Source organism: Hevea brasiliensis, chromosome 8 (assembly GCF_030052815.1).
Source record: "Hevea brasiliensis isolate MT/VB/25A 57/8 chromosome 8, ASM3005281v1, whole genome shotgun sequence".
NCBI lineage: Eukaryota > Viridiplantae > Streptophyta > Magnoliopsida > Malpighiales > Euphorbiaceae > Hevea > Hevea brasiliensis.
The window spans coordinates 21,957,048-21,980,725 of NC_079500.1; the positions used below are offsets into that span (position 1 = coordinate 21,957,048).

Here is a 23,678-nt window from a genome sequence, read left to right on the forward strand (position 1 = left end):
ACACAGGAGACTTCAAGGATTTGCCAATTGATGACTCATTTCCTGATGAGCAATTACTTGCATTCTCCAAGGCTCCATGGTACGCTGACTTTGTTAATTTTCTTATATGCAGGGTACTGCCTCCAAACATGATTTATCAGCAAAGGAAGAAATTCCTACATGATGTGAGATATTACATATGGGAGGAACCTCTACTGTACAAGAGATGTAATGATGGGCTGATAAGAAGATGCATACCAGAGGAAGATATGGAAAGTATCCTTCATCACTGCCATTCATCACTCTATGGAGGACATTTTGGCACCTCAAAAATGGCAGCCAAGATCTTGCAAGCAGGATTTTACTGGCCACATTTGTTTAAAGATGTGAGATCCTTTGTCCTAGCTTGTGATCAATGCCAAAGAATAGGTAACACTTCAAGTAGGAATGAAATACCACTGCATGGTATACTTGAGGAAGAGTTATTTTGTAACAGCCCGATCCTTCTCCAGTTAGTATTGTCCGCTTTGGCCCATGGGCCTCACGGATTTGTCCCTTGGGAGGTTTCATTCCCAAAAGCGCGCTAACCAGGTGAGGAAGGCTCCCACATATATGGCCCAAATCTTTTCTTCCCGTTTCCGATGTGGGACACGAAGTTTCCACCCCAGTGCGTAGCTGGTTGAACAAGCACGTCCCAACCCCATCCCTGGGTCGTGACAAGCCCACCAGCTTCCGCCTGGTGCGTCCTCGCACCACACACCGTACTAGAGGGAGTCCAGCTCTGATACCAAATTGTAACGGCCTGATCCTTTCTCCAGTTAGTATTGTCCGCTTTGGCCCATGGGCCTCACGGATTTATCCCTTGGGAGGTTTCATTCCCAAAAGCGCGCTGACTAGGTGAGGAAAGCTTCCACATATATGGCCCAAATCTTTTCTTCCCGTTTCCGATGTGGGACACGAAGTTTCCACCCCAGTGCGTAGCTGGTCGAACAAGCACGTCCCAACCCCATCCCTGGGTCGTGACATATTTGATGTATGGGGGATAGACTTCATGTGACTATTCCCCTCTTTCCATGGAAATAAGTATATTTTGGTTAGTGTTGACTATGTATCAAAATGGGTAGAAGCAATAGCCACACCAACCAACGAAGCTAGAGTGGTCACAAGGTTCCTTGGGAAGAATATCTTCACAAGATTTGGCACACCTTGAGCAATAATCAGCGATGGAGGAAGTCACTTCTGCAACCAATAATTTGCAACACTAATGAAAAGTATGGAGTGACTCACAAGGTGGCCACACCTTATCATCCTTAAACCAGCGGCCAAGTAGAAATCTCAAATAGGGAACTGAAGCGAATTTTAGAGAAAATTGTAAATAGATCTAGGAAGGACTGGTGCATGAAGTTAGATGATGCACTGTGGGCATACCGCACTGCATATAAAACCCCAATTAGCACAACACCCTTCCAATTGGTTTATGGAAAATCATGCCATCTCCCTGTCGAACTTGAGCATAAAGCTTACTGGGCAATTCAGATCCTAAACTTTGACCTTAAGGCTACTAGTGAAAAAAGACTCCTACAACTGAATGAGTTGGAAGAAATCAGACAGGATGCGTACGAAAATGCTAAAATCTTCAAGGATAAAACCAAAACATGGCATGACAGGCGAATGGCATGGAAGGAGATCTTGTCCTGTTATTCAACTCTAGATTGAAACTCTTTTTAGGAAAGCTGAAATTAAGATGGTCTGGACCTTTTAAGGTCACTCAAGTCTTTTCACATGGAGCAGTAGAAGTGTGGAGCGAAACCTCAGGAGCATTTACGGTTAATGGGCAGAGGCTAAAGCCTTACTTTCAAGGAGAACCCATAAAAATGGGAGTCAATTACACCCTCAACCATCCTACTGACAGACCATAAACAAGCAAAGTCTAGCTAAAGACTATAAACAATCGCTTTTTGGGAGGCAACCCAAAATTTTTTCTGAATTTTTCTTCTTTTCATTTTTCATATTGACTTTTTGCTTCATACTCATTAGCATTTCATTTTGTAGGACCTTCTGGAAAAAGAAAAAAAAAGGGAGTAGAGAACAAGAGAGAAGAGGAGTCACCAAGTCAGAATCACAAAAGAGAAGATTGAACAAAACCGGGGAAGTAGCTCTATTTGCTAATCTTTGCATCCATTTCATGTGTTGTGATAACAAAAATTTTCATTTGGGAAAAATTTGGAAAATAAGAAAGTACACGGGTCGTGTACTGGTTTCAAACGCCCCGTGTAACTTTCTGGAAGTCTGTAAATTTCTTGCAATTATACCTCTGAGGAAGACAGAAAGTTACACGGGTCCATAGCCTAATTTACACGAACCGTGTAATGTTGCTAGCAGAATAGCTTGAAGACAAAAAGTTACACGGGTCCTCTTTGTACTTGACACGGGACATGTAACACGTCCAACAAAGCAACTCGAGAGGCAGTAAGTTACACGGGTCCCAGAGCTTCATTTACACAGGCCGTGTACTATGATAGAATTTGAAATTTCTAGGTAGAAATTTACACGGCCCTACATGTTAGGACCCGTGTAGTGATACACGACCCATGTATCATGTTGCAGACGCGACTCTTGGGGCGCGAAACGCATGAAACGAAGAGTCCTAATGGCTCTTTAAATGCACCCCTCGCAAAACCCTTCATCTCCACCCCTCCCAGTCTATAAAAACCCCTCAAATCTCTTCTCCCTTCACCAAACCCTACTTTTCTCCTTCCCAAAAACTCATCAATGGCCCCTGTAAAGAGATCTGCTCGAAGAATGGGATCTTCCTCAAGGCACGGAGGGGAATCCTCACCTTCTCCCCCTCAGCCGGCACCCCAACACCCAAGAACAAGGGTAGCCTCTCCTTAACTCTCTCAACTAGCCCATCCTCCACCGTGACACCAACCACAAGCCGCTCCCTAACCGAAAATCTCCATTCCTTAGGGATTTCGTGATGATGCCCACAAGGCAATGTGCACCTGGCTTCACACCCAGAAAATAAGCTCCACTAAATACATAGATTTTGCATTGCTAGAGAAAATCGGGCTACTTGATAGCATTGGGTGGACAAGGTTTGCCCAACTCCAGTTCCCAGCATACCGGGACACCACATTGGAGTTTTTGGGTAGTTTTAAGGCCACCTTATGGCCTACCGACAGGGAAGACAGAGGCATAATTGAATTTCACCTCCTGGGTGTCGATCGGGTAATGAACATAGATGAGTTCAAAGCCATCTTTAGCTTTGATAGCGCTAGCCACCAAGAGATCTCTAGGAACTGCATGTTTTATAACAACAGCAACTTCTGGAGTTCCATTGCCCTGAACACGGAGCCGTATAACTCTAGCAAGTCCAAAATCTATGGGCATCACAAGTCCAGCCCTACGCTACATGCATCGGTTCGTAGCCTACACCATCATGGGCTGTGGTGATAGCCTTGGTGTGGTGAATGCAAATGAGCTATTCTTCTTGTGGTGTATGGTCACTGGGCAACGCTGCAGCAGCGACTCTTTTTGTGCAACCACCTCTGCCGCCTCTGTCATCAGCCTACCGGGCACATCGTGCTTGGTGGCCTTGTCACAACCATTGTGCTCCACTTCAGATTCGTTCCAGGACATCACAGGCTGCGTTCTGTCATTGGAACATCAAGAATAGATTTTGATTTGCATATCCATGGGGATATGTAAGAAGGTGGGCAACACCTGCTACCTGTTGGATGCCGAAGGGAATGCCATCCCTCAGAGAGACGAAGCACAAGAAGGACCTGGCGAGACTTCGTAGCCACAAGTGGAAACTCAAGAGCCCATGTTTCAGGAGTCCCCTGCTCGAATGCTTCCATACACACTACCACCCACTTCCCGTACTCACATACCTACAGCGCATGGAGACCACAATCAACAACAGGATGCAAGCAATCGAGGACAACCTCCTTGAAGCCCACAATAAGTTGGACATGCTAATGGAGAGGGTCGATGAAGAGGAGATAGCATCACTATCATCACCATCAGAGACCTTTTAGACCTAAGACTATAGGATAGGTTCTTTATTGTAAAATTTTGAATACCTTAGTCCTAGATTGCAATCGTAGGTCTCTTTTATTTGCTTTATGTCCAAACTTTTCAATACTTAATAAATAATATGCTTTATTATAATTTGTGTACATTTTCTCTAATTTTGCATATTATGTTAACATTGAGGACAATGTCAGGTTTAAGTTTAGGGGGCTATAAGTACAGTGCATGTCATTACATGAACATCATTACATTGTTTAAATTCAGCTATAATATTCTTATGTATCAAAATTCCAGAAACTAGAAATGCAGTGCATATTATTACATGTATATCATTACATTGTTTAAATTCAGCTATAATATTCTTGTGTATCAAAATTCCAGAAACTAGAAAAATATTGAAAATTTTTGAAAATTTTAAACTTTGAATTGTGAAACTTAGAACTATAACCAATTTCTAGTAAGCTAATAATTGGACTCCACGGGATAGAGGAATGAACATATCTGGATAGACAAAAAGGGATTCTAACATGTTGTCTGTGAAATACCTAATCTCTTTAGTGGAACTAGACTAGTTAAACCCCTTCATAGCCATTAATCTGCCACATTGAACTTGTGAAATTAGGAGAAAAATTTTTTTGAAATACAAGCAAACCTAAGAATGCTTCAGCAGCTCTAGAACATGTCTCTTGGACCTATCAAGGTGAAATCCTAGCATATGCTTAATGAAGAAATGATTAAGGCATTCTTTGCTATAGCCTTACTAAGCCTTAGCCACCCTTAATTAAAATGTATACCCCTTGTAGCCAACTTGAAGCCTATATTTATCCCTTAGATTTTCCTTGCTTGTCCATATTATTTACCTAGCCCCTTGTAATGGCCCGGCCCACTAGTGATATTGTCCGCTCTAGGCCGAAGCCCTCACGGTTTTAAAATGCGTCAATAGGGGTTACGAACTATCAACTTATGAACCCAGCATCTCTCCCGTGTTTTGTCGATGTGGGATTTGCCTAGGGTGTTACAATCCACCCCCCTTATGGGACTCAGCGTCCTCGCTGAGGTTTGCCCCACCATTGTTCAAGGTTGCACGCGGAGCGGCTCTGATACCACAAATGTAACGGCTCGGCCCACTAGTGATATTGTCCACTCTGGATTGAAGCCCTCACGGTTTTAAAACGCATGACTAGGGGTTACGAACCACCAACTTATAAACCCAGCATCTCTCCCGTGTTTTGTCGATGTGGGATTTGCCTAGGGTGTTACAATCCACCCCCCTTATGGGACTCAGCGTCGTAGCTGAGGTTTGCCCCACATTTTTCAAGGTTGCACGCGGAGCGGCTCTGATACCACAAATGTAATGGCTCGGCCCACTAGTGATATTGTCCGCTCTAGGTCGAAGCCCTCACGATTTTAAAATGCGTCAATAGGGGTTACGAACCACCAACTTATAAACCCAGCATCTCTCCCGTGTTTTGTCGATGTGGGATTTGCCTAGGGTGTTACAATCCACCCCCCTTATGGGACTCAGCGTCCTCGCTAAGGTTTGCCCCACCATTGTTCAAGGTTGCACGCGGAGTGGCTCTGATACCACAAATGTAACGGCCCAGCCCACTAGTGATATTGTCCGCTCTGGGCCAAAGCCCTCACGGTTTTAAAACGCGTCAATAGGGGTTACGAACTATCAACTTATGAACCCAGCATCTCTCCCGTGTTTTGTCGATGTGGGATTTGCCTAGGGTGTTACAATCCACCCCCCTTATGGGACTCAGCGTCCTCGCTGAGGTTTGCCCCACCATCGTTCAAGGTTGCACGCGGAGCGGCTCTGATACCACAAATGTAACGGCCTGGCCCACTAGTGATATTGTCCACTCTGGGTTGAAGCCCTCATGGTTTTAAAATGCGTCACTAGGGGTTACGAACTATCAACTTATGAACCCAGCATCTCTCCCGTGTTTTGTCGATGTGGGATTTGCCTAGGGTGTTACAATCCACCCCCCTTATGGGACTCAGCGTCCTCGCTGAGGTTTTCCCCACCATCGTTCAAGGTTGCACGCGGAGCGGCTCTGATACCACAAATGTAACGGCCTGGCCCACTAGTGATATTGTCCACTCTGGGTTGAATCCCTCACGGTTTTAAAACGCGTCACTAGGGGTTATGAACCACCAACTTATAAACCCAGCATCTCTCTCGTGTTTTGTCGATGTGGGATTTGCCTAGGGTGTTACAATCTAGCCCCCTTATGGGACTCCCAGGTACAATTTCATAATTTTTCAAACTTGGTATAGTGAGTTATGGTCAATGTATTAACCTGGACTCTCAGTCGTATAAGGGCAAAAATCAGCTTCAGGGCATTATGTTTGACCCTCTTTTTAGGGTCTTTACACTTATAATTTGGCAAAGGTGTCTAAATCAATATTGTAGCCCTAAGTATCATGTTTCTAGATCATATTGGCAAATCTCAAATGGAATTTCCTAGTGGGTGTTATGGCCAAATGAACACACAGGTATCAAATGGCATTCTGGGTTCAACTTAACATTTTCTAGATTTCAATTCCTAAATTTGGCTAATATTTTCCCTAGGATGCAATGGTTTCTAGAGCTTGGTCAAAACATAAAAATTGTTGTGCTATGTCTTATAAAACTTTTGGCACTAGTTTCACTCAATTTGCAGCTTTGGAGACCAAGTTATGGCATTTTTGCCAAAACTGGTCAAGCATACCAAAGGAACAGTATTTTGGATAATTTCTGGGTTGGCAGTTTTAGTGACTCAACTTGTGCTAACAATTTGATTTGGTTAAAAGCAAAACTGGGTTAAGTGGTCTTCATAAAAAGTGTAGCCCTATGTCTAAACTTTCAATTGGTAAAATTTTAGGTCATTTGGACTAGTATAGAGAGAGTTATGACCAAATGAACACGTACTGTTCATTTGGTCATTTTCTGGGTTGGCAGTTTCAGTGACCCAAATTGTGCTAATAATTTGAATTTGTTAAAGGCAAAACTGGGTTAAGTGGTCCTCATGAAAAGTGTAGCCCTATGTCTAAACTTTCCATGGGTGAAGTTTTAGGTCATTTGGACCAGTATAGAGAGAGTTATGACCAATTGAACACGTACTGTTCATTTAGTCATTTTCTGGGTTGGCAGTTTCAGTGGCCCAACTTGTGCTAACAATTTGAATTTGTTAAAGGTAAAACTGGGTTAAGTGGTCTCCATGAAAAGTGTAGCCCTATGTCTAAACTTTCCATGGGTGAAATTTTAGGTCATTTGGACTAGTATAGAGAGAGTTATGACCAAATGAACACGTACTGTTCATTTGGTCATTTTCTGGGTTGGGTTGCAGGGTAATCCGAATTTAGGCAGAATTTAGGTCAAGTTTTGGATAGAATTTGGACATGATTTCTTCATAGAATATGGGCTATTTTGGGTCTAGTTTCACCTCCAATTGGCCTCATACCAATTGGGGTCACACAATTTTATTTATGGCCTAAAATGTACACTGCCCTCAACAAACACAACCTGCAGAAAATTAACACTTCCAAAACTCAATCTCCTCCAACTTCCTTACTTCAATTTGCATGCAATACACTTCTATAAGCAACAACCTCATCCTAATAGGTCAATTTCAACATTTTACACAAAGTCCTCAATATTTACACAAATCCTAGTTTTCAAAGTTTCAAATTTACACAAACACTACACAATCAAACACCCAAACATTTCAACTAATTACACATTCTCATGGAACCATTTTTCATCACTTAAAAGCAATAAACTTCAAGTTCCATGGCTGCCAAAAATTCAAGGGTTCTTTCCTCTAGATTTTCTATTTGTTTTAATGGTATTTATGCTTAGCTAAACATGCTTTTCATGTTTAATAAAGAGAAGAAGAGGGATTAGTGCACTAACCTCTTGGGTAACTTGTTAAACTTCAACTTTTCTTCTTCTTTTCACTATCAATGGCTTCCTTATGGAGTGGGCTAAATTTTTAATGAAGGGTTCTATGGGTTTTGGTGAGGAGGAAGCTTGGAAAATCAAGCTTTAGGGAAGACAAAAATGGAGGGAGAGAGCTCCCATGGTGGACGGTGAGGAGAGAGAGAGAGAGAGAGAGAAGAAGGAAGAAAAAGATGGTTGGTGGGGTTTTGTTTTTTGTGGGTATTTATATATATATATTTATGTGTACTTTATTGTTTTTAAATTTCATAAATCTATTTCCTTTCTTTTCTTTTCTTTCCTTTTTTTTTTCTTTTCTTCTTCTTTCTCTTCTCATTTTTCAAATTCAAATTCATAAATATAATTTATGTTATTTATTTTATTTCCTAATTTTAATTTGACATTTATGTCAAAATTTACCTCTATGGGTGAAATGACCTAAGTGCCCTTCATAGTGCATATCGGGTTATTTTTATTATTTTTGTACCAAATAAATAAATTCTCTAAATTTTATTTTATTTTCTCAAAATTTTTCCTACATTTTTTTTAATATTTATTTCATTAATTTATGCATCCTCACTATAGTTTAAGTGTAGTTCCAGACATTTTAACTGTCCGAATAGACATTAGTCATCAGAACAGTAAAATGTACGGACTACTTTTGGTGAGGACGTTACAATTCTTCCCCTCTAAATAAAATTTTATCCTCGAAATTTACACAGTGTAATTAATCGAGGGACCGCTATCTCCTTGTCTTTTCACCTTTTTGTGTTATAATACTTTACTTTTTTTTTTTAGTCTGTCTTATTAATCCTAGTTCTACAATCTTATCCTTATCTCGATTTACTATTGGAAATACGTAGCTCTACACAATAGTCCCAAGTCGATACTGTAATCTGCAGCTTACAGCACAAACATCAAGAGCATTGCATAGTTACCACGCTATATCCCAATAGACTATCTTTTTTTTTTTTTTCAACCAGTTCTGTACTCATCTTCTTTCATCTCACATACAGCCTCCTTCTCATTTCCATCTATTATCTTTAACACGATCCTTTTCGGTTGATAATCTACAATCACCTGGTGACCTAAAGGGTTGGTGACAAGTATGTCATCTTCTGACCCATCATCAGTATCCTCTTTCAACAGGAGGTACAATGCATATATAGGGGTGAACATAGTTAGGGTCAATCAATACATACTTAAAGGTATTATAATTAGGAAATATACCTCTGATAACGTCTATCGGATTTGGCTCCTCTCGAGCCATAGCGTACATGCGGGATGCTACTTTAGCCTCAGGGTGTTCTATAGTCTTGAAGCTCTCTATGATGTACCAGCTATCTCTGGTCTCATCGGTCTTCTACCCCTCTGTACTGTCGGGGCAGACTTCTGAGTTTGTGGTGGAGCTGTGGGAGCACTCCTCCATGGGCAATCTCTAAAAAAAAAATGCTCTATGGACTCACATCTGAAACATCCACCCGTTAGCAATCTACACTTTCCTCTGTGATTCTTCCTACGATGTGCACAAACTGGCATCGGGATTGATCTCCGTGCTCTAGGACCCACATAATTGTCAATTGATACACTCATCTGACCTCCTCTCCTCGGGGCAAATCGGAACCTCTGCCTCTGTTCTCTGCTCTGAATCTAACCCAGAGACCCCCTGGGTCTCTTGCTCTTATAGCATAATGCACTGGATCGCCAGTCCAGACCCTCTCTTGCACTGCCTGTCTCTCCTAAACTGCTCATCATTTCTAACTCTCTCTACTGGGGTCCTATATACTAGTTGGGGAGGTGGTGGCATAGCTCCAGTGACCTAACGGAGCAATTGAGTCATTTGCTCTAGGGAGGTCTGTTATGTCCTTACTAAAGTACCCAACGATGGTTCTGCTCTATTGCTATTGCACCCCTGATTAAACGCAGGTGCAGGTGCAGGTGCGTGACTCTCTACTTTCTCCTCTATCGGTCTTGGAAGTCCGTGCTTTGAAGGATCAGATGTCATCGATCCTATAAAACAGACAAAGAATAGATCTGCATTAGTGTCATCTCGACTCTATCTAAAGGCCCATGCATGTGATGCAACTATTTCTTTCTATCCATCTAGGTCTAGGACCGCCTAAACCTCTGCTCTGATACCACTAAATGTGACGCCCCTTACCTGTCTATTGTATAGCCAAGCAAGAGTGCCACATTTGGTGCCTGAGCACCCTATCTTGTCTTGTCATATCTATTGTAAATTTTAATGTCATTTAAATAAGGTAATTTATGTGTAGAAATTTTTTTTTATATACCTTATTTCTGTGGAGACCCGGACAGATCCTCCTTTGTTTTATTAGCATCTGGCGGGTTCCACTATCACGTGTTAACATATTCATATTCATTTCACACATTTCCATATCATATTCTCTTGTATCATATCATTTACAATTATTTATGAGATCTAAAAATGAAGTATCATCTATTGCATTCATATAGAAATTCATAGATAATAAATTACAAGTTTTCATTTCAATCTCAAAGTTTAATTATAGGTCCAAAATGAAATACATCATGACTAAACATAATGAACCAAAATACTAGTCTATACATGGGCCCTACCAAAATACAAAAGACTGGTGAGGTGACTCTGATCGGTGGCAGATCTGGTCGAAACTCTGTCCAAATACTACTGTGGCGACTGCTGATCTTCAGTACCTACGCGATGGAAAACCAACGCGCTAAGCATAACGCTTAGTGGTGCATAATTTATAATAACAATAATTAAACAATTGAATTAATATTTACAAATCATAAATTCTGGGTCTTTTACATTTTTTTATTACACTTGGGAAACAATTAAAATTATTGGGATCTTTCCTATTTACTTATTGTATATTCAGTATTAATTAATTATTATCAATGCCCAAGAAACCTATAACAAATTATAAAAGCTGGATATACGGGAGTATACGGGTTAGACAGCCATAGGTCTACCCTGTATACATCTGTCAGGCACGAGGCCAGCTGTCGGGCATGAGACCCGCTGTCAGGCTTGTAAAGCCAGAAATAAAGTAGGCACGATGGCCAGTAAGTAGGCATATAGCCTGTAGAATAATCATACCTGACATATATTATCAGTTCATGATTTTCTCGGTAGGCAGTACTGCTATCTGTAGTCCCTAATTGGTATACCAATTTATCCAACTAAATAAATAAGTCTAGATATACTATGGGCAATTAAATATTTTTAATTAATTTAGCACTATTCACTGTTACTATTCTTTAGTACTATTCATTGGTACTATTAATTTCATATTAATAGGACATTAGTCCCAATTTACATATTCATATCATTTTTAATATTTAATTATCCTTATGAGTATTTTAATTTTCATATATAGCATTTTTCCCATGAACCTTTCTTTAGGTTCATGTTGATAATGTAATGGCCCGGCCCACTAGTGATATTGTCCGCTCTGGGCTGAAGCCCTCACGGTTTTAAAACGCGTCACTAGGGGTTATGAACCACCAACTTATAAACCCAGCATCTCTCCTGTGTTTTGTCGATGTGGGATTTGCCTAGGGTGTTACAATCCACCCCCCTTATGGGACTCAGCGTCCTCGCTGAGGTTTGCCCCACTATCCTTCAAGGTTGCACGCGGAGCGGGTCTGATACCACAAATGTAATGGCTCGGCCCACTAGTGATATTGTCCGCTCTGGGCTGAAGCCCTCACGGTTTTAAAACGCGTCACTAGGGGTTACGAACCACCAACTTATAAACCCAGCATCTCTTCCGTGTTTTGTCGATGTGGGATTTGCCTAGGGTGTTACACCCCAAGCCTAAACACGTACATACCCTTTTGAGGAAGCTAAATGCATAAGTAAAAAGTATATTAAAGTGCAAAAAGAAAATGGAGAGAGGATGAAGAACTTGAGAAAGAGTGCAAGTGTGAAATTGAAACCAAAAGAAAAGTCTGCCTTCCTAACCCAGCAAAAGCAATGAGTTTGGGGGAGAAGACAAAAAGGGACTTAAATAAATAAATACATAAATAAATAAATAAAAAAGAAGAGAAAAAGGAAGTCTCAAGAATCATGGAAGCATGCTTGGCACTATAAAAACTAAAAGCCCCTCCTCTCCATACAAAATTAGTAAAATAAACTTAGTATACTTAATATTTCATGCATACATGCTATCCTTGTATTTGCATTCCCTATAAACCTTTCATTGGCAACCAAGTCATTATCCCTTTAGCCCCATTACAACCATTTTAAAGACCTTTCGATCTTTTAAAAAGTATATGCTACATCAGTGGAGATAGGAAATTGAGATATGCCTATGGAGTTAGAATTGAGTTACTTCATCACAATTACTCACAAAAGAAGAAATTTTGGGGGAGTAAGTTTTTCTCAAGTTTACCCTAATAACATAGGTTATTTGTGACTTATTAATGGCCTTGCAAAGAGGAATAATTAGTTGAAGCACAAAAAAAGGAAGTGAAGTTCTAAATAGGCAGCTATTAGAACCCTTATGCCTTGAAAGAGGTAATTGGTATGAAGGTTGGAGGAGTTCAATTTTGTGCTTATTAAATTGTTGGTTATATTCCTAAGTATCCCCTGAATTGAGTTTTAAAACAGAGTTTTGTTTTGCTTGACGACAAGCAAAAGTTTGAGTTTGGGGGTATTTGATATACTTGAATTGTATAGATGTTTTTAAGCACAATTGTATACTATCTCATAGCAATTAGGTAAGTAATCTCATGCATAGTAGTTGATTTTATTAGTTTTTATAATTTCTATTATCAAGCCCTTAATTCCATATTTTCTGCATCATTTTAGGTGTTTGGGTGAACCCCCAGAGTATAGGAGTGCAAAAGGGAAGCTTGGAGAAGTCAAAAGGCTCAGAATTTCTGCTGATACAAAGTACACGGGCCGTGTAAGCCAAGCCACAGACCCTTGTAACCTTTTGCCAGACGAAAGCCAGAGAGCCAATGGAGAAACAAAAGTACACGGGTCATGTAATTGGACCTGTGTAATTTGCAGGGACCCGTGTAAGTTTCTGCTAGGCACAAGCTTGAAGAACTTTCTGAGAACAAAAGTACACGGCCCGTGTAACTAGGCCTGTGTAGCCAGCGAAGACCCGTGTAAGTCTCTGTGCCAATACAAGACTCCGTAATTCTGCTCCAGTAAGTTACACAGCCCTGGGCAGTGTAGTGACACACGGGCCGTGTACCTTGTGGCAGCCAGTTTTCAAATCATAATTCCTACTCTTGTTTACAGATTCAAATTAGAATCCTAAGGCCTTTGAGACTCAAAATGACCTAACCCTAGAAGAGCTTTTATAAATAGAAAGAGAAAACATCCAAAAAGGGAGGATCTTTGGACAACACTTTGAGGAGTTTTAGAGAGACTCGCATTCTGCACTTTCTCCAGCCATCTTAAGGAGAAGAATATCAGTATCAAGGGGAGTTCTCCAGCCGAAGTCCCACAAGATCAAAGCTGCAAACTCTCTTCGGTTCCTTCATTCCATCTCCTTAAACGGATTTTTATTGTTTTATTTCTTCTATATGATTTCTTTTTATTGTCTTTACCTTTTTATCATGATGTTCGCTGAACTCATGAGTGAGTAGTTTTTATATTCTGGAATTGGGAGAGTAATGCTTGTAATCATTGTTATGGATAAACATTAAATTTTATTTATTGGATTTGAGATTTGTTCCTTGATTTAATTTCTTGTGATCTTAATGCATGCTATGTGCTGGTACCCACTTAGTATTGATTGTAGATATTAATTGAAGGACTGAAAGGTGAAGATTAATATTAGAAAATAAGATCTTGAACCTAGGAATTCTGACCTAGACATAGGCTGATACCTTTGTGAAACTTCAAAATTAGTCAAAGATCTTAAGGGATTTTAATTAATTTGATCGCCATGAAGGTTGGGTTTAAGTTAATTAGAATACATCCTAGGTACCTTGAGAGAAGACTTAGGATACCTTAGGACTGATTTCCATCAAGGTAAACGATTCTCAAAACCAACAAATAAATAAGATAACATCCATAGTAAGATTCAGGTGTGAAATCTTAATTCCGGAATTGCTCCAAAATAGATTACTTCATTTTAAGTTTATCATTTTAGTTTGTAGAGAGCTGACCAAACGAGCATTAGCTCCTTCTAAAAGGATTTTCTGATGAGGGGAGCTATCTTCAGGTTTTATTGGCTCGGCAATTAGGCATGCCTGACCTCTACTGGCCCTCCATCTAAGGTAATCTTCCATGGCGCTTGACCCTTTAGGCGATCTTTCAATCATAGTGAGGCTCTCCTAGAATTTACGGAATGCTTTCAATTCTTCCTCACTGCCGAGCTCATGATAGAAATGAACTTGATGGTATTCTTCAACACTGGGCGCGGATTGGGTTGAACCGAACTACCTCATTACCAAAGCCGGGGGCATAACTCGTGTATCTGGTCACTCCGATCAAAGATACTGACTGATTATTCCCTATACTGAACAAAATAGGTTGACCCAACATCCACAATTTCCTCCAGTAGTAATTGTGACCGTTGAAGCTTAGGATCTGCTCTTGCCACTGCAGTTCATTCTTTGGATTGATTGCTAATCTAGCCATTTTCTCAATAAACGGCTGGTCAGGATAGCAAGTTAACCCCTTAGTCTCAAGAGAACACATGTGACTGAGGATCCAAAGGTGTAGCAACTAAGAACAGCACTTAATAGATCCCCTGCCTTGTCATCGACAATAAGTAAGGGTTAATAAGGTCTCTGCAAGGATTGCGTGTATTGGGTTGACCTTTTGCTTTTCTACTGCCCAGAACATCTCTGTGACACTGCAGGTTATAATTCCTAAAGGCCAAGCGAATAAGATCAGGCCATAGATTCCTAGAGCCAGCACCAACGAAGCTTGCTCCCATGTTTGTTCTGGATGTGCCAGTCCAACTGCTTTTTGAGGTAGGTCCAATACCACCCATGCGTGTCTCTTTTAACAGTTTCTCTTGCTTTTGCTTCTTCTGCGAGGATCCCCATCATATGCGCAAACTGTTTCCAAGTCTGCCTATGCTCGAGGTGTAGGTAGATATGATTCTGAGCCACATACGAGATTTCTAGCAGCACCTAATATTCCTCCATAGTGGGGGTCGTGTCAATGTAGTTGAAGGAGAACACCCCATACTTGGGATTCCAACTTGACAGCATAGCTTTTAGTGCCGGAACTTGGACTCTAACCCATATCAAGGTCGCAATCCTCCCATATTTTTCCTCGAACTTTGCCTTGACGTGATCGAGAAGCGATTTCTAACTGCTGGATAGACCCTCGAGATCGGTCATTCTGACTTCGACCTTGTTCAGATCTGTGACACCCCTTACCCGACTACAGTGTAGCCGAGCAATCAATGCCACTCGGTGTGCCGGAGCACTCTATTTTATCTTAATTCATTTTTATCATAGTTTTGAAAATAACTTGCGAAATATAATTCATTTATTGAAATTGTAATTTATTTGAGGTTCCGAAAATTTTAAAGAAAATCCGGCAGAGTACCGGCTAAAAATGGAGAAAACAGTTCTTCGGAACCTGTGAAAAACACTTCTAATAATCATATTCCATTATCTTAACTCCATTTATCAAAATCTCAATATTTTTCAGTTCACATTCATTTCTCAATCATCCATCACATGTGATAATCATATATATATCACAGATAAGCATTCACTTTTTCATTTACAAACACAATTCTCATTATTTACATGAGCATCAAATTACATTTCATAAGTTCATTTACACATGAGAAAATAAGATCAATTACAAAATACCAAAATGACACCTAGTGTCCTACCAATGCAATCAGCTTTGTGAGGTGACACGGACACTATGCGAATCGTGATCGCCTTACGAATCTGTGGTCTCTTGGGCCCTCTGTCCAAATCTTGATTACCTACGCGTTGCAAAGCGGCGCTAAGCATAAAGCTTAGTGGTGCCAATAATACAAGAAAATACAATATGCAAATAAAAATAATAATTTCCTTGCTATTGTGTTCATAAGAAATGAATAATTACTAACTTATTGCTTAGTCGAGGGCTAATCATGTTTCATGATATTAACTTCTTCATGCATTTCGTTAATTATTTTCTTCATGATATTGAGCTTCTTTGTATTTTTGTAATCATTCCTGATACTTAATTTTCGTATTTTCTTTAATAATCAGTTCAATCACAGTTATACTTTTCCATGCCCAAGTAACCTATCTTTGGATGACTGGATCGATAACAGTCGTTGGCACTTTGGACACCGCGGTGCCTCGGGCGTCATACCATGGGGCCTTGAGCGTCAACCACGTATGCAGTCAGTATGGCTAAAAAGCCATGATATCACATAATCGGCATAAAGGCCATGAATACGGGCATAGAAGCCATGGATACGGGCATAAAGCCATGAATACAGGCATAAAGCCTTTCCTTTCGCAGTACTGCTAAAACAATACCCTATTGGCATGCCAAACTATCCAAACCAATCACATTAGGCCTACTAGGGCATTTTGCATTTTTAAGTTTTACAATTTTTGAATTTCAAGTTTTCATGTCACTATTCATTTCATTAGTCAACTAAAATGTTGACTTTTGCATAAACAATAGGTACATTGGTTTTAATACTCCCAACATACCACATTTTGTATTCAAAACTTGTTAGTTTTGGTCACTTTCTCAAAGCTTAGGTCATTTTGGCAAAATTGCCAATTTTTGGTTTTGGTGTCACTATTCACCTCATTGGTCAACAAAAATATTGACTTTTGGATAGAAAATAGGTGTATTGGTTTTAACACCCCAAACATACCACATTTTGTATTTAAAACTTGTTGGAAGTGATTACCATTACCATTTCTAGGCTTAAACCAAGGGAAACAAAATTTTCGGTTTTTGAAGCTTAACTTTACTATTCCATTAAGCACTGTTACAGTGGGAATTTGAAGAAATGGTAAACATGAAAGTTGTTCCTTATTTTGTCTAGTTGAATTTCTTTTTTTGAATCACTCCATTTGAAGTTTTGTAGCTCAAGTTATGGCCAAAATAGGTTTACTGTTCACTGTCTTCGTTCTGCTGAAATTTTGGGTTTTGGCAGATTTTGGTCCAACTTTGGTCGATAATTTGACCAAGTTAAGTTCATAATTTGGTATAACTTACTACATATTAAAAGTTCTACCATGACTTAGGTTTCAATATGTTCAAGAAGTGACTAAATCAAATTGTTCTAGAGAGAGTTATAGCCATCCAAACATTACTGTTCAAATGTAAATCTGCAGAGTTGCAGGTTTGATAACTCAACTTTGTTCAATAATTTGAATGGGTTAATGGCATAATTTGGGGTAGGTTTCTTCATGAAAGTTGTTTTTCTATATCCTATCTTGTTGCTGTAAAAATTTCAGGTCAATTTGACCACTCTACAGTGAGTTATGGCCAAATGAACAGTTACTGTTCATTTGGTCATTTCTGCAGGGGCTGTTTGCAGGGTATCCGGATTGGGGCCAAGTTTTGGTCCTCTTGCTTTGGTCTTTTGGGCATGGTTTCTTCAGCAAAAATGTGCCATTATAAGCCTAGTTTCATGTCCAATTGGCCAAACATCAATTGGACCTACACAGCCAAAGTTATGGCAGTGCAAGTGGACTGAATTTTCAGTCCCTCTGCTGCTGTCCTAGGGCAGCCTACAACTTCACTTTGCAATCCTATTTTTCAGTCCATAATATGGTCAACTTACCTAAAATGGTCACTAATTGACCATTAAAATGTGCTCTAACAATTTCATAAGCCAAATCAATTTTTCACTTCTCAAAACCCTAATGTCCAATTCAATTTGCCCATAAACCTCAATTAGCACACTAGTTCAACATCCATGCATATTCATACCTTAAACATCATTTCTATCCACTCTAAATTCATTAAAACAATCAAAATCATCCTTCCTTAGGGCTGCCAAAAATTCAAGGGATGCATACACTTAACTTTTATTCATTTAATTTACAATTTCTCACTTATTTCAAGCTTCTAACATGGAATCAAAGAAGTATATATATAAGTAGGCACTAACCTCACTTTAACCTCTTGTAGGGCAGATTTCTCCAAGTTAAATCTTCATTTTCTTGTACTCTCTTGGCTGCCAAACACTTCCTCTAGGTCCAAGGATTCATTTTAGTGTTGGGGTCTTGAGGAAATATGGTGAGGAAGCATGAGAAATGAAGCTTTTGTTTGAAAATCAATGGAGGGAGAAGAGGGAGAGATTCACGTTTTGGCTGAAGAAGAAGGAAACAGCAGAATTTTGAGTCCATTTGTCTCTTTTAATTGTTTAAAAAAAGACTTATTGAATGGTGATTGGTGGAGGGTATGTAAATGACATCATGTGATGTCATTATCCCTAATTTCCTTCATTTTTCTTTTCTTTTCTTTTCTACCACATTTCAATTTAATTTTTAGCAATATTTCTTCATATTTTATGTCATATTAATTATTTACTTAACTGGACAAGTCGGCCAAAAATCACCTCTGAAGGCGAAATGACCAAAATGCCCTCCGTTCGGCTTAACGGGTCTAAATCGTCTGTACCGATTGAAAAATTTTTCTAGGTATTTTCTTGGCATTCTAATGCCATGGGAACCTCAATAACCCTTCTCTGAAGTCCCAAAAATTATTTTATAATTTTTCCCCTGGGTCTAGGGCTCCTCGTTGCGAGAACCGCAACTTACCTCTGGTTACCCATCGCTTGGGCACCGGCTCTTTTGACTTAACTGTATTTTATTTCTAAAATTTTTACTAAATTTTTCTTACTAATATTTGAGTTAATTATGGTTCTTGACTTTAATTTAAATATTTTTCCAGACGTTCTAGCTGTCCGGACCGACACCGGTCACCGGAACAGTAGAATGTACGGAGTTGATACCGGGAGGGTGTTACAAGATCTAACAAAGGTAACAAGCCAGTGTTTTCCCCGGTGGCCTCACTTTGCGAGGACTCTGAACTATGAAGTGATTTGGACCATGGTCTAGCATTCTGTTTTTGTTCAGGAACCTCTTCTATTGACTGACTCGAGGAAGCCATGCTAAAATTTTTGTTTATCCTTTTACAGACCCCAATTTTGTAACGCCTGTGGAGAAAACTTGTCAGCAGAACAAATTTAGGTAATTTTGAATTATACTGCTGGCATGGCGACATCCGCACATCTATCAAAGTAGAAAGATGTGTAGATCATCCTAACAGTATAGTTCAAAAATACCCTTAAAGCTAAAAAAAACAAGAAAACACAAATAGGGTGAGAGCAAGTATGTCCCTTTTGTCCTAAAATAGGGAGAATCCTAATACCGGGTAAGTTCTGCCTAATTGAATAGTTCTATCTTACGAGGTAGTTTGCTATGGCTTCCAGCTACTGTGATAGTTTAGCTCAAGGTCTAATTTTCTAAAAGCCACAGGTTCCCAAATTGCCCCTACTGTAAACAGTAGAGCCCCATTCCATCACCATGATACTATTGGGAGAATTCCACGGGTATCACAGCAAATGGAACGAGTTTCAATCTGAGCAGAAGGCTTCACGGATACTAATGGGATAAAACCCACGGGTATCGCTACATGACTGCCTCCTATCTCCTAAAAAGGTAAGAAAGCCCGGGTATAAGGCTGAAATGTGTGAGGACATCATGTAAGTGATCAGTGTGTGAAGGGACATATTTACCTCTTCCCTTTTATGGGGGGGGGGGGGGGAGTTTCTTTTTAGATGAAAGTTGCTGTAACAAATAAGACAATCAAAATAGGCAAAAATGGTTAGAAAGAATAATAACAGTCAATATACATTAAGATTTTTGAATTCTACAAATTAAACCCTCCTAATTACAGTTTTAATATATATGAGCATAAAATTAAATCTGTTTTTGGACCTTTAAACCAGGGCATAAAAAAAAAATTCCCCAGTGGAGTCGCCAAGCTATCGCTAGGGTTTTTGCGGTCGCCTGGACGGAGCTCTTCACTGAAGTGGGAAAAGTGAGGAGTCGCCACTTTAATTTTGAGGGAAATTAAAGAAAACCATTTGTGAAAATAAATTAAAAGTAACCACTTCCAAAATAAAGATTCTAGGTTCGGGGTCCGTATACGGGCGGGGAAGGTGTTAGGCACCCCGCCTCATCCCTCAACGAGGATAAACAGATTTAACATTATGCTCTTCATAAATTAAAATTGGTAATTGAGGGGGGGGGGGGGGGGGGGCTGGAGTGACGATGTTAATCCTTCGTGTGGATGAAAGGAATATTGGATATTTCACTATTCAGGGCTACCCGAGAACATGAGTACATGAGAAGACCTTTAGTGAGTAGGTTTTGGGTAGGGTTATTTTGTGTATTGAAGTTGTGTTATTTTAATTTGGATTTTTAGTTAAGATAATTTGGGTAAGGAATTTCTCCCAATCTCTTGATACATTTTATTAAGGCTTTAAGCGGGGGATTTCGGATAAGAACTTTCTTCCGACCTCCGCATACATTATTAAGATTTCGGACGAGAATCGGGTAAGAACCCTCCCCTGATCTCTTAAAGTATTTGGTTTTAAGTTTTTAAGTGAAGGATCTCGGATAAGAACTCTCCTCCGATCTCCACGTTTTATTTAAATTTGGATGAGAATCAGGTAAAAACTCTCCCTCGATCTCTTAAAATCTTCGGTTTAAAGTTTTTTTTTTTTTTTTTAAGTGAAGGATCTCGAATAAGAACTCTCCTCCGATCTCTGCATTTTATTTAAATTTAGGTAAGAATCGGGTAAGAACTCTCCCCCGATCTCTTAGAGTATTCGGTTTAAAGTTTTTTTTAAGGGAAGGATCTCGGATAAGAACTCTCCTCCGATCTCCATGTTTTATTTAAATTTAGGTGAGAATCGGGTAAGAATTCTCCCTCGATCTCTTAGAGTATTCGGTTTAAAGTTTTTTTTAAGAGAAGGATCTCGGATAAGAACTCTCCTCCGATCTCCATGTTTTATTTAAATGAGAATCAGGTAAGAACTATCCTCCGACCTCTTAGAGTGTTTGTTATGGTCGCATATCGTAAGGACCTTGAACTAAATATTCTAGCGCCAGAAGGCGCCAGAAACCCGTGCAAGGCTTCTCTTAACCCACTAATGCCTTATAACTAGGGGGCGGATACAAGACTGAACTTCTTGCTGATCTCCTATGTGATCTCCTTACCAGAATTCTTTGGCTGGCGATATCTAATCCCTTTTGGTCACTAGTCTGGGACCCTATCTTATCTTGACTCCCGCTATATTATGTTATCTCCTGGGCTCATTTCGCAGCCTGACCTCAGAACTTATTCCTCTGACCTACTGTATGATTTTTTGTTACGACTATCTTTTTGTCATTTTTATTTGTTCGAAAACTTTCATATTAAGATTCTTCTACCAATGTCTTTTAAGTTACCTACAAGTTGCCCACAACCAGAACACTTATTTTGAAGGAAATGAAAACTAAGAAAAGATAAATAATGTTTACGAATGGATAGAAGTAGACTCTGGAAATAACTATCGGCCTGTATAATCTACGTTGGGATTTTAGTGCGATTGAACATAATAGAAATTTCAAGAATAAGAACAGATAAAATAAAACACGAACATTCGGCAAAATGACAGTCTAGACACTTACCTGTGGGAGGTTGAGGCTATTGAACTAACTTTGGAACCACAAATATTATAGAGTTAAATGCTAATGGTCGAAGGACTAATGCTTACTTCGAAGTGATGAGAACTAGGTCAGAATGCAGTTGAGCCGAAGCGACGGTAATTGGTCCGGAATGAAGTCAAGCTTGTAGAATAATATGCTGACGTTAAGGCGAAGAAGACAAAATTGAACCAAAAAAATGGGCTCGCAGGGTAGTGAACCAACACTGAAAATGAAGAATTTTAGGGTCCAAAACTCCTTCAATGGAGATACTTAAGAAATCTGGTTTCTGAAGTTTCTTGATTTTAGGAAAGCTTAGAATGGCAAAGTAGCAAGACTGAATCAAATTTCAGAGCTTTTCCACTATAATCACCACCTTCTTTTTTTTGTCCATCCCTTCTACAGTATTACATGCAGGTATTTATAGGGAATGGGTGCTCTCAATGAAGGGTCAAGATCTCTCCTGGGGAGACGGAGGGTTTAGATTCAAAAGGACATGATCCGATGTCTGAGAATTAAAGAGAATCAAAATGGAGGGTTGGGATTTCATTCAGAATATCTGTCCTTTTCTTCTCTTAATCCAACAGCTCAGGGTCTTGCCTTACAAAATGGATCCTAGGACTGGGAATGAAAAGCGCCGGACCTGTCGTCTGCTTTTTGATCCAAGGGCTCCTGGTCCATCCTTACAAGTATGATCAATGGTGGAGATCAAGGTGTACAGGATTGTCATAATTGTTTTGGTGTCTGTCAGCTAGGCAGGCTTTTCTACAGATGAGGCGTGCGGTGAAGATTTGATCCGCCTGCAATGCTTTAACTAACTTGGCACTGATTATCAAAAGTCATTTTATCCTCTTTGTGCTTTCCGATCTCTACTCCTTTCGATATCTCTATTATGACCTGCTCCTTTTCTGATCTTTCATATCAGGTCTCTCATCGCTTCCCGATCTCTCCCATTCTAGATTTTTCCTCTTATCCGATCTGCTTTAGTCAAAGCAATTGATTCTTCAGTTACCGATGCATACGCTTCGATTTCTGCATGCAATAAATGCTCAAGCCCTATATATATACACCAATGAGAAATCCCCTTCATGCTTCACTTCTCCTCCCCCAGTTTCTCCATTTCTCCAATTCTAGCTTCTCCGGTAACAATTCTGATTATGGTGAAGGTTTTTGATCTTTTTCCGACTGTTTCCTTGGCCCTTCGCCTGAAAATTTATGATCCCGGCGATCGGAGAACCATGAGGACAACATCTAATGACAGTGAGGGAATTAGACTAATTTACCGATCAAGATCGAAAGTGACGATTATGCCGATCTCGAATCGGTTTACCGGTATAACCGGTGAACCAATCTCGAGCAAGAGAATTGTTAATTTCAATCTTAATGTCAGTGACCGCCTCTTGAAGTTCATTTGGCTCCCTACCACATCAGGCATCCCAACTGCAGCTCGGTTCTGGTTGATGATAGCGGCGATGACTCCGCTCATAATCATGAGAGTCATAGTCACCCTATCTGAGCTGTACATCTATCCGACACTTGTGGCTGGCTTTCTGATCAAACACATCTTTTGATTCAGCCACAAGGCTAGCCTTTGACATAGGTCACTGCTAGGTAAGATATAGTGCTGATCTATAGAGATCGCCCAAATGATGTAATCCGATCTTTTGAGATCGCCCCAATAATGTAATCCGATCTTTTGAGATCAATCTGATGTAATCCTATCTTTTGAGAAATGAAATGAGATTTTATTTGAAGGTTGTTATTTAATTATTGCATTAGTTATTTTTCCGACCTCTGATGTGCATATCTGATCTGATCTCTAACTAAATCGTCATTTAACCGATCTGTGGCTTTAAAAGTTTTCCCAATCCGATAACCCTAGCTAATCAATCTCATTTATTCGATTTCATTATTGTGTCTCTGGAACCTTCCCGAGATGTGTTAGGAAAGCGAGCCGATTCCACTAATCAATGCGCCGCTTGGGGCTTGATGAGCATTAAATGCCTAGATGAGTGTAAATAGGGATGAAGTGAGTCAGTCATTTCCTTATGTCATTTTCAAAACTTCTCTTAGC

General features: G+C 39.8%; 1 pseudogene; it reads right to left on the reverse strand.

Annotated features, from left to right (window-relative positions):
- LOC131182102 (putative disease resistance protein At1g50180) overlaps positions 1–9,947 on the reverse strand; it is a 72,224-nt pseudogene extending 62,277 nt beyond the window's left edge.
- Positions 9,948–23,678: the final 13,731 nt, after the last annotated feature.